The 12,165-nt window shown below is 41.4% G+C and overlaps 1 protein-coding gene across 5 annotated transcripts in view; it reads left to right on the forward strand.

Annotated features, from left to right (window-relative positions):
- Fshr (follicle stimulating hormone receptor) overlaps window positions 1-12,165 on the forward strand; it is a 193,694-nt gene that overhangs the window by 97,177 nt on the left and 84,352 nt on the right. The gene's annotated exons all lie outside the window — the stretch shown is intronic.

The following is a 12,165-nucleotide window of genomic DNA, read 5'->3' on the forward strand; positions in this document are numbered from 1 at the left end:
CGAGTTGTCAGAAAAGGAAATACTTTTATAGTAATAAGGTGAAAGCTACCCTCCAGCTCGTGTGTTTCTCCTGGAAGCTGTGGGATTTTCCCACTTAGTTGGTCCCCCCACTTTAAGACTATCCTTGCTGATGTCCGGGGGAGGGAGAACATGATCTCATCACAAATGGAACACAAAGTAGGGAGGAAAGCTCTATGCTTTCACAATTCAACCATCTGCTTGCAAGACAGTGGCCAGAGTCCTGGTTCATTGCTAGCTTCCGTATAAACTGACTATGTAATCTTGAGGTTGCCTTTAAGGCCTTTGCTTCCTCATCTGTATTTGAGAAAGAGACCTTCATTGTCATTTTAGATGAAAGCTCAGTTTAAAATGTTCTGTCTTCCAATGTTCTCAGCTGGTAAAGATATTCAACACAAGGACAGGCACTCATCTGAACAGAGCATACCATGGAAGTCATAGAGTTTGCGAGATTTGTTCCGTGGTAGACTAGCCAATGCCTTGCCAATCATGTGACATATACTAGATGACTAGAAGCACTCCTGGATCCCCCAAACATCCTACCACTCACGTAGTTACAAAAATAATGACTATCACAAATAACCCACCTCATAAAATTTTATCTGGCAAATATGGCTGGCCCCTCACAGGAGACTCAGCGTCAATGAGACTGTTGTATGGCCAAAGAGCTGGCCAAAGCGAGCTGACATAACAATAATACAAGAAACGAGGCAGCTGATTCGGTAACGCAGTGTCTCCATATACAGCGTATCCATTCCTGCCTCTTGTCTTTACAAATTAGCTGAGCCCATTGCAGTGAGATATAAAGTGCAACTACAGTTGGCTTTTAACTCTTCTCACCCTGAAGCATCACCCTCTATCCCACAGGTCTCAGGAAGCCACCTGCTCCCGTAGTCCCCAGGATCTCCGTCCCCACACTGTCTCACATCCTGTTTTGTCATGGCTAAGTTCTCATCTCCTTCCTACGACCATCCTTTTCACCTAAAGTAAAAGTCTTTATTTTTTTAACCTACTTCCTACATATAATAAATACTGGCTTCATCTTCCATATCTCCCTCTCCCTAAATCTCTTTAATTCATTCTGCATATGACCATGTCTCACTCCTATCCTTACTGAAAGGAGAAAAGGGAAACACCTTTTCCTAAATGTTCCTTTCCCGCCATGCATTTACCTCTCTTCTCACCATGAATGCCACTGAAAGAATACCTTCTCCTGCCCTCCTCCCTCTCTCCCTTCCTCCCTCCTTCCCTCCTTCCCTCCTTCCCTCCCTCCCTCCCTCCCTCTCTCCCTTCCACTCAGCTCTTCACCTGCACCCACTTGTGATTTGGCTACAGACTATTCAAAACTGCCTAATTATCAAAGGTCTCAAGCAACAACTAATATTGCCAGATCAAATGACTTTGGGAGAGGATGGGGGAAAGGGATGACTGCAACAAGCTTCATTTGGTACCTGGCACACGGCAAAGCCCTCAGTGAAAGTTAACTACAATCATTATTGCGATGAGGATGCTAATTAGAAACTCCTGCTATCCTTCAACTCTCAGTTCTCCTCAAGATGTCTTCCCTAACCACACAGAGACACTGTTCTTCTTCATGGCGGAACTAATTTTTTTTGCAACCTTATTTACCCAAGTATCAGAGTTTCTACTATGTGATGTACCCCCACAGCAGAGTGGATTGTTTTGTTTGTAGGTCTTTTCTCCCTTACACTAAGTACATATGGTTGAAGGAGACATTTCCAGCTCTGGAGACGAGCTCATAACTGAGGTGGCAGGCAGTTTAATCACCACGTCTCTTAGCTTCAGTGACTGCTAGAGGAGTGCTTCTGTAATCTGGGCATAGCATAAATCTTGAGGCTTTCATGGGATTGAGCAATGAAAAAGTCAGCTCTTTTTTAAGGAATAGAACTCCACAAAGAAGTGAAGCCAGACAATCGTCACCATCTATCCACTATAGGTGTTGATGAGGATAAAACTCGCATAATAAAAGGAAAGAATCAGAAAGAGCCCAAGTCCTAAGAACACTAGAACCTGAATAAAGTTGTTTCTAAAGCTATTCTTTCTCTCTGACCATAGAGTTAAATGAACCATTAAATCCCCTTCTTTTGCTTAAGCCTGTTGAGAGTTTATTTTCTTCTGCCTCTCAGAACAGAAAAGAGTCTAACAAATGTTCACAGCACAGGTTTTGCACATAACTTCTTATGTATTTTTTCTCTTGGACTGTACTTTAATGTTGACCATATAATTACCAGTGTATGCATAGACTCTCATGCTTGTCTATCTATAGATTCCTATTGTTGGGAGGTCGCTTGTTCATCCTGGCCACCCAGAACAGAAATAGCCACACAGATACTGTATTAATCAAATCACTGCTTGGCCCATTAGTTCTAGCTTCTTATTGGATATTCCAAAGTAAAATGTGTTTTGTGCTCATGGACTTAACTAGATTGCCCAGATTCTGAGACTGCACAACTTTATTTCCCTCACCCCCATGCTGTATGAGCATCTAACTACCAACCAGCTATATAAGTGTTAACGATATCTCCTCATTCATAATGTTGTCTAGCATCTTAACCTCCCATTCTGTATCCATAACACTGATGGACTTGCATCTCTTCCTCCTTACAATTACAAAAGATTCATGCTTTTTTCCATCAAAAAAGAAAGGAGAGTTGGGTATACATCCTAACCCTCGCAGATGAGTCTTCCTGGTTCACTAACCCAGTTCTGTTTTTGTGAAAAGTTAGCAGGACAGTCTTCTGGGTAAAACAGAAGCTTCCCCACTAAAGATGACAGAGCCACTGTTCATGTTCTAGCCTTCATCAGCATCCTTATCTCAAGCCTCCCAACTCTTCATTGCTTTGGGACTTGCTGGGAGTAAAGGGAAATCATTAAACGCTCTGCAATGTGAAGTGGTTTTGCAAAGTGCACTGTAAACTGTTTACATTGTCTTTAATTACTTTGGAGCCATATGTCAGCTTGGTATAAAGTGTGAAGACTGTGCTGAATAAAGTGGGGAGAGTAGGTGACAATGTGGTGATTTATGGTAACCAGAAAAATTATGTATGGAAATGAGTACAATTTAAAAACACATCTACGTGCTATTATAACACCGGAGGGGGGAAGAAAAGCCAGTTTATAACAAAATATGTTTGAAAATAGGAGCATGATGAATATGTAAATGAGACCAATCAACATCAGCTGAGATATGGTATATGCAGATGAGACGGCAGTGAGCCAAAAAGTGAAATAGCTCCCAAACCATAAATATGAACCATATAAAATTCATTTGAAATATTCATGATAACATAAGGACAAGAAATATAATCAAGTGATTTATTTGCATATAAAAACAAGCACACCGGCCTGACACTGCAGCCTCCACGGCCAGATCACGGAGGGAAAAGTTGGTTTAACAGAGGGAATTTAGAGTGAGGAGTGAGCACAGTTGCCCAGACGCTAGACAAAGCTGAGTCTCCTCCTGACTCTCAGTTCTTGGGGCTCACTCTGGACAGATGAAAAGAAAGGAAACAAGTCAGGAAACTACAGCAGTGACAGCAACTGAGTTCTGTTACTTTGCCCTCTTGACACTACCTTGCAAGGGTCCTTGAGGCCCTTCCTAACCCAGCCCTTTATGCTTCTTACAATTAATGAAGAAAGACCTTAGGTCCCATTTGCTGAAATGGTTAGAAAGAAAGAGGCAATTTCGAGTTCATAGGTATCTGTGGAAAATGGGATGCCGGTGTGGACTTGGTAGATTCCAGATGGGGAAAAGGGTTCAGTGCCTCTAAGATACTGGTAGCATTTTACCACCACCACCCATGGGCCTTTAGAAAACCATGTATCTGAATATTTGGAAATGTTTTTAATTCCATTTTCTATGATAGATGCAAACAGTAGCCCTTTTCATCCTTCCTTAATGATGTTGATGTACCTCTAGAATAGTTATAACCATATAATAAATTCTAATTAATAATTAAAAAGAGAAATATTGCATTGGCAAACACTATTATATATATTTCACTACATTTGTCTATTCTGTATGTGTATTTATGTAGGTGCACACAAGCCATGTACACATGTGTGTGGCCCAGTGGCTTGAACTCATGAGGTTGTCAGGATGAATGGCAAGTACCCTTACTCAACCAACCATATCATAAGCACTGCAACCATCGTTTTACAGAATTACTCTATAAAGTTAGAGAACTCAGGGGAATCAAAGGCTGTTGAAGCTTCATTTGTTGTCATGTGAAACTTACTAGTGGAGAGGGCATCTGTTCCTGAACATCTGGAACCTCAGAAACCGAGTCCCAAGTGATTTTGTGCTGAATGAGCTTCAGAGCAAAGGAAGCCTCTCCTTGGAGTGCTCCTCTTTCCAGCTCTACTGCACCAATTCGCTTCCACTAAGAGTAACTTAAGCTCTAAGAATTCGCAAGCTGAGAGTTGCCTAGTAAGTTGCAAATGAACATAGCAGTTGGGAAAAATAAGAGTGAGATCCATTAAGTTGTCATTACTAAGTCAGGTCAAGAAGAGTTAGTGTGCAGAAAATGGGTCCTATGTCATTTCTGTTCTTCGTAAATGTTCTGAAAATAAGTATCTTCTTTGTATTTATTGCTTCGAACGAGAATGCAGATGCTCTTTTCTTGCCACCTTTCCTGTTCTTGTGGTCTAGAATTTCCCATAAGTCTCCTTGCCTTCAACTGTTTCTAAGAGGGTCCTTAAAATTGACCTCTGTAGTATCTAACAGCTGCCAAGTTCAGGAAGGTAATAATTTATTAACTTTATATTCTTATCCAGGAGTTTTTGCTCATTTGCTTTGCTTTTATTTCTTTTATATATTGGCAAAAGAACAGACAAATCTGAAAAGGAAAACGAGGTTCCTAAATTTTGAAGATAATCCCAATCCTCCTTCATTACTACTCTCCACACCTCAGTCACTTATACTTCATCCAAGAGGCCTGAGTGGGAAGTCCTGGGACGGGAAGGATTTTAAGGGGGAAAGGTTGGGGAAGGGTAGGGGTAAGAGCTCCACAGTGGACTGTGAAGCTCTTGGTGGCCAAGGTGTGGGTTGTACATCTCTTCCTTGGGAAAGCACTATTTCCCTTAATCACATCTTCCACCTGAGATCTCCCATCTCCTTTGCCATGTCATTCTCCAACACATTCATGATCCCCTGGTTCCTTTTTGGCATCTTACATTCAGCAGCTAAGAGGGGGAGACTTGACAGATACTACTCAAGGCATTTTTAGCTTGCCAGAAAGCACAGTTATCTTCCATTTTGTAATCAACAGCTGAGACATCTCTAGCTTTTAAGATTTCTGCATCAGCACACTTTGCCCTTCTGACCTTTCTTGGTAAAGGTGGGCTGTGGGGAGAGGCCTCAAAACAGCACTCACAGATATACAAGATAAACTTTCCTCCTTTTCTTCCCTGTCAGTAACTCGGTTTTTGCATCTGCCCAGAGAAGATACAATTAAAGCAACATGATACTCAAGTTAATAATATCTTCATGACTCTGCTCTGGAGACTCTTGCTCGTTATGTTTTAATAGGATAGTATTAAAATAAAGAAGATGTAATCTAAAGGCAAGCTAAATCAATGCACAAACTATTTTATTTCCTCATTTGGCCCATGCCCATCCCAACTGCATCCATCTGGGACATTTATGACTTAATAAGATGCTCTAGGCAGCCAAAGACTCACATGGACTCTGAGCCTACTCACCTGTCCACTCTTCAGCAAACAAACTGACTGAGTCTAACACTTCATAATCTCCCTTGCAGAACTCAGATTCACCCTGGGCAGCCCACACAGAAACCAAATGAGCAGGGATGTGTTTTTATAGCTCAGTCCATTTCAGAATTTAAATAGCCATGGAAAGAAATGTACAAGGATGAGAGACAAATGCCAGAGGAGAGCGTATGTAGATACAGTGGAAATCAGCCACCCCAGGGGCACCGAAGCTCTAAAGAGTCTGTGCATAGCAACATTCGATGTCAAATGCTTTGCAAACATGTAATTTGTACATGAATGTGAGGGTTCTTTGCTAAAGTAAAAGTGCAGGCAAATGCAAGGTAAGAGGAATGAGAACACATATGCTCCGTTGTCTTAGTGGTGTCTCATTCCAACCATGCATGATTCTATGTTTTGCTCTTCCCAAATTTCTCCAAAGAACCTATTATGGGGCTGGGCTCAATGGAATTAGAATAACAGGCAGTTTGTCAATTTGTCAGCCTTAACATCTTGGTTCCTTTTTCAACCTTATAGAGCTATATGCACACACACAGACACACACACACACACGCGCACGCACGCACACATTTTAGTTTGGTTTTGTTATAAGAAGAAAGCCACTTTAGAGCTTACAATTTTTATCCCAAAAATGTCTCAAGCTAAATTGAAATATGATCAATATATTTAAAAAGTACATATATGAAGTGATACTACATGAATATAATTTAAAACTAATATTAGATACACCATGAATAATTATCACAATCAAACTCATTACATAAGTCAGATTCTCCATTGTTTTTCTTCTTAATTTTCTTCTCTCTGTAAATAAAATAATCTAAAGAACTCAATGACCCTGAAATCCTAAGAGGCTCCTCACAAACTACTCTAAGATAATTGGCCTTTAGAATAAGAATAAAAAGAAAAAAGGGGGAAAGACATAGCAACTAGGAAGGATTGAATTACTAGTTGCAGGATCTTCATCCATGTGGTACAACATTTCTAGATGGACCATCCACCCATACATGAACTTACATGTAGGGAAATGGTGCTTTTCCCATGATGATGTTGATAGTGCTTTTACGACTCATTCCATCAAGAAGGGACAGAGAAGACATCTGTTGTCAGTCTTCACATGGTTGTTTAAAAATGTAGCCTCATCCCTTCCCTTAAATCTGCTTCCTTCTTGTCTTTGTTTGACATATAACACTCAGTGAAATCAAGTGCGATGTAACCTTTTAATTTAGTAAAACAAGCATTTGATTTTGGAGGGTAAGGTAGTGTACTGAATGCAGTTCCAAGCCCTATAACAAATGCATGCCCAGCACAGAGAGTAAGCCTCTCACTAACTCCATGGAAGGAAGGTCAATTCAGAGATTACTGGTTGAGGCTTTTTGAAGGAAGGAGATTTATAGACTCCAGTCAAATGCCCAAGACAAGTACAGAAAGATGGATGACACCAGCTAATCCATCAAGTGATTCATCGGGGTTCACGGAGTGAACGATTGCAACTTCCGCCACTCCCTATTTGTCTGTGAGGATGAGGCTTAAAAGGAGCATCTTCAAGCTGCAGGCACCTGGTTCTGATTAATGCATCTACTGTGTGTTTGCTCTGTTCTACTTGTGAGCAATTCTAGGAGAAGCCATGCATACCAAGAGAAGAATAATTCATCTATAAAGCAATAATTCAATAAAATCCTCCTGGACCCCAAAATGAAGTCAGTACATCAGAGAGTTATTAGACAAGGATATTGTGCTGGCCACTGCTGCCTCCTATGCGCAATGTATAGTCTCTGATATCCAGGAGTCACCCTACAGCTGAACAACAATGACAAAATCCAATTCGTTGGCCAGTATTTTCAGAAGACTAGAGGAATCACTTTGCATACATCATCGTATTTAGCTATAGCAACCCTACTATCACTCCACTCACTTTTTTTTTTTTTTGGTTTTTCGAGACAGGGTTTCCCTGTGGTTTCTAGAGCCTGTCCTGGAACTAGCTCTTGTAGACCAGGCTGGCCTCAAACTCAGAGATCGGCCTGCCTCTGCCTCCTGAGTGCTGGGATTAAAGGCGTGCGCCACCACCGCCCGGCTTTCCAACTCACTTTTATAGTGAATTGAGTTAGAGAAGGTTGAACTGGAAGAGATTATATGCCTTTCCCAGCATCGTATGTTCAATAAATGGTGAGGCCAATATTAGGGCCCAGGTGTTCTTATTACAAAGTTCATGCAGTGATGGTAGCTCCCAGAGACATTAACAAGTGTAGAGCAGGCAACCCCTGGTATAGAAGGATATTATCTATGTTCTGTAATGGAGAGAAGTTGGATGTATATAAACACAAACTTACGCAGTTCTCCATTTGATTTGTAGTGAGAGCTGCGACACTGCTGGGTTGTCGTCCTGCTTTACTTACTCCTCTTGCTCTTGTCAACGCCTTAGCTTCCCACACCAACCCGTTAACAGAAGCTGACAAAAGTGACTATGTGATTTGCTCAGCATTGCGCATGCTCTTGGAAAAGATGGTTGTATGATCCAAACCATGACTAATCCAATGCTTCAGTAAATACATCCATTATTAAAAATTGGCCCAACTTGACAGGGATCAGGGAGGCAGATCCCCAGAGCTCACTGATTAATCATTCTAGTCAATCAGTGAGCACCAGGTTTATTGAGGGCCCCTATATTAGAAATAGATTAGAGAGCAACACTGACCTCTGACCTTCACACATGCACACACAGGTGAACACATATGCATACCCACATACTCCACACACACACCACACACACACACCACACACACACACACACACACACACACACACCACACACACACACACACACACACACACATACACACACACACACCAGTTTGAGCTGTCAATGTTTTTTAAAAGAAAATTTCTTAAGTCAACAAAATTCATTGAGTTTGTCATTTTTTCCTCTACTTCTCTTGACCTCTCAACCTTCTCCTAAAATTAACATTCTACTGTTATGTAGGCTCAACCAAAACATTTTGATCAAGACATACTACTTCATCTTGAAAAACAGTCAGTTAGTGTTAGAGTCAGGGTCTTATGTAACCCAAGCTAACCTCACTGTTGCAATGTAGGCAAAATTGACCTTGATCCACAGATCCTCCTACCTTTGTTTTCCAAGTACTGAATTCTAGATGTGTGCCACCATGCCCAGGAAAGAATTTGTCTAGTTAACTTCAGTGAGTACTTCATGAGCTCCTGCTTAGTGGCTCCTAACATGAGGCACATCAAATGTTAATGAGCATTCCAACTACTGGGCTCCAACTACTATAGCAAAGATGGTTAAAGAGGCCAGGATGGAGCCTAAGAGTCAATAGAAACCAGCGGAACCCAATGCTCCTGGTCCAGGAGTAGTAAACAACAGTGAATAACAAGGCTCACAAAATACTAGTCCCAGGCTAAGAAAAGTGTGGTATGCCATGAAAGGAACAGAGCACTCCATTCCAGGGTAGTTGATAAAACATACACGAAATAGTAAGAAACCAAGCATTAAATGTGTGTAGAAATATGCACCTCTTGTTATCAGTTCAATGATATATTATGGGGAGAAAGTGTGAATATTCTTTATGCCAATGTCAGAGAATATTTAATAGTTTAAGCAGTCCTGAGTTTCTAGGTTCACTAGTCACTTATAAAAGTGCCTTGCTATTTCTAAAAGGCACTCTGTTAGTGCTCCAGGACTAGCTGTGCATCAAAAACTTTGATGCGCATCCAGCTATTTCAGGAGCCTGCCACTGTATGAACATCTGAGCACACTGACCAAAGCGCTCCTTGTTGCTGGGTATCTGCAGCTTAGGCAAGAATGGAGACTGAATAAATCACTTGTGGCCTTGAAGTCTGGGGTGGGCAGAAGTCGGAGGGAAAGTGCAAGTTGGGGTAGCACACAAGGTTTCTTCAGGGAAACGCTGCTAGAATTGTGAGTGAGCTTAGTTTGGAAGGGGCACACCGGGAGGAAAGCACTCAGGTTGCTGGGAAGAAACAATGAGACCTTATTCATTCCTCCCTGTGAAGCCAAGGCCCAGTGACACTCCTGCAACAAAGCCCCAAGGGAACCCAGGGCGGAGTGAACATTGCCGGTCCGCGGGCGTTCTTAAGGAGGAATGTGCAGAGCTAATCACTGGCCTGAGATTCCATTTCATGCCCTTCCTCCACAAGCCATTCATCATGTTTATAGCAGCAACAGTTCATTACCATGTTCCTGTTTTGCACATTCTTGAACAAGGTTATGGCTCCAATCTTAAGTGTGGTATATAAAATGAATGAGGGGAGGTGGGAGGGTGAAAGGGTTCCTGGAGGGAACAGTAATAAACAGAATAGGTGTTCCTTGCCAATTGGAAATGTGAGTTCCCCCGCCTATTTACGACTTTATATAATCAGAAAGAACGGCACATCACTTATATTCTCAGATCCATTCCTATTAGTGGCTCCTAAGCTGTTTTTATGAATCTACCTACCTACTCATTTCTCAACCACTCTTCCATACTAAGAGCTAAAAGAAAAGGTAGGATTTGCTTCTAAGGAAGTTTATAACATACTTGTAGAAATTAGAACTTGGGTAAAACAACACCCCGGACTCTGAAAGTTGCTGTCCAGATACCAGGTGCTGAATCACTTGAGTTAGAGACGTGAGAGGACCTCTGTGGTGAACATAGGCTTTCTATAACCAAAGAGGAGTGGGGAACATATTCTTTGCAGCAGATACTGATGAAACAGATTCATAATAGCATCTTGAGTCTTCCTCAACACAAGCAATGTTTGATCACGTTATACACAATGAACTCCCACTGAGCTCTGAAAGTTCAAAGAGAACCTGAAGTAAAGAAGTTCCGCACACTGGGACCATGGCATCAGAAGTCACAGTTCCTGAGTTTTTGTGCTCCTGGATGCTGTGGACAAGAGACAGGAATATTGTCAATCAATGTCCTGATCGTGTAGGGACTTGTGTCGAATAGACAGACTTAAATTACATCTAAAAGCACTTAGTGTCACTGATTTTGAGAAGACAGTGTTTAAAAGTTGAATGCTCTCATAGAATAGATATCCTTCACATAGGACTTACAAGAACTAAAGGAAACATGAGTCTACATGTACCCACTTATCTCTTATTAAACCTATATTATCTCAGTGTAAATCACATGGCAAAATCAAGACAAGTAAAAAGGTCACTTTAATTTTCTTCTACCTCTGGCTCTGTAGACAATTTACTGTGTACGTGACGAATTCTCACACTGCTTCTCATCATAACTGTATGTTGAAAGAGTGAATCATGTCTGGTGGAGCTTAGCACAGTCACTCTTGATTCTAAGAAGTAGTTCTCTCTAGCAAGAGTAAGTTTCTTCAATGCCCCTTTACTAGGATAGGAATCAAGTCAGAAATGCAAAATTATACTCCAGCCCAGAAAACAATGACAGCAATTTCCCACTCTCCACTAGGAACAGCTAAGTGCATGCTCACGGTTCTCAAGTCTGCTTTCCTGAGATAGAACAATCTGGTTTTCTAAGTTTTCTGAGATCTACCATGTTCCTTCCTTTTTCATAAATTGCTGTCAGTATCAGACATGGGGAAAAAAGCAGTCTGGTCAGTGAGTTCATGGATGCTGTAACACCATGGCTGGCCTCTGCCTCTTGGTAGTCCTCTACTTAAACAAAGCACAAGGCAGGTTTTGACTGAATTGAATATGCCACAACTAGCGGCCTTCCTCATTAACTCTGTCTCCCTGGTTCTAACCTTATCCTGCCCCTGGAGTATAGAAATGACCAGCTTTACAGACACATTCAGCACTTTCAAGCTTTATATGTCACACTGAAAGCCATGGAAAAAGGAAATCTCTGCAACTCTGTTCACTAACAGAGTGTGCTTAAAAGCAGAACTGGATCCTTTGAATGACTTCAAAGATGCAGCAATGCAAACATGTGGAGGTTTCATGGTGATCAGGCAGAGGAAAGACTGTAAATGCAGTCAAGTTTTTAACTTATTATCAAAGACATTGGTAGATTTTCAAATTCCTCTTCTCTGACCTGAGACTTATTACATGGTCCAGATGAACCAGTTATGAGGTCATTATAGTTCTTTGCTCTTGTTCCATCTTGTCTATTCAACACTCCAGATGTCCCAGGCCCCCTTGACATCTAGTCCGGCTTTATTCTTACTCCTAAAAGGGTTAGGGGCAAGGATAACTGACCACATTTGAGCCCCTGGTTCAAAATTCTAGAACCAGATCACTGAGCCAAAACTGGACAGATATGATTTTAAAAGCACCAGCTGTAAACTGCACTAGCAGCTGTGATAGGGAGGAATGCACATTTGTCATATCTATTCCCTTAAAATATCCCCAAAGTTAATGGCTATGTGCTCCATAGTCAGAGAAGCACTTTGGGT

This window comes from Arvicola amphibius, chromosome 2 (genome assembly GCF_903992535.2).
Source record: "Arvicola amphibius chromosome 2, mArvAmp1.2, whole genome shotgun sequence".
In the NCBI taxonomy this organism is placed as follows: Eukaryota; Metazoa; Chordata; class Mammalia; order Rodentia; family Cricetidae; genus Arvicola; species Arvicola amphibius.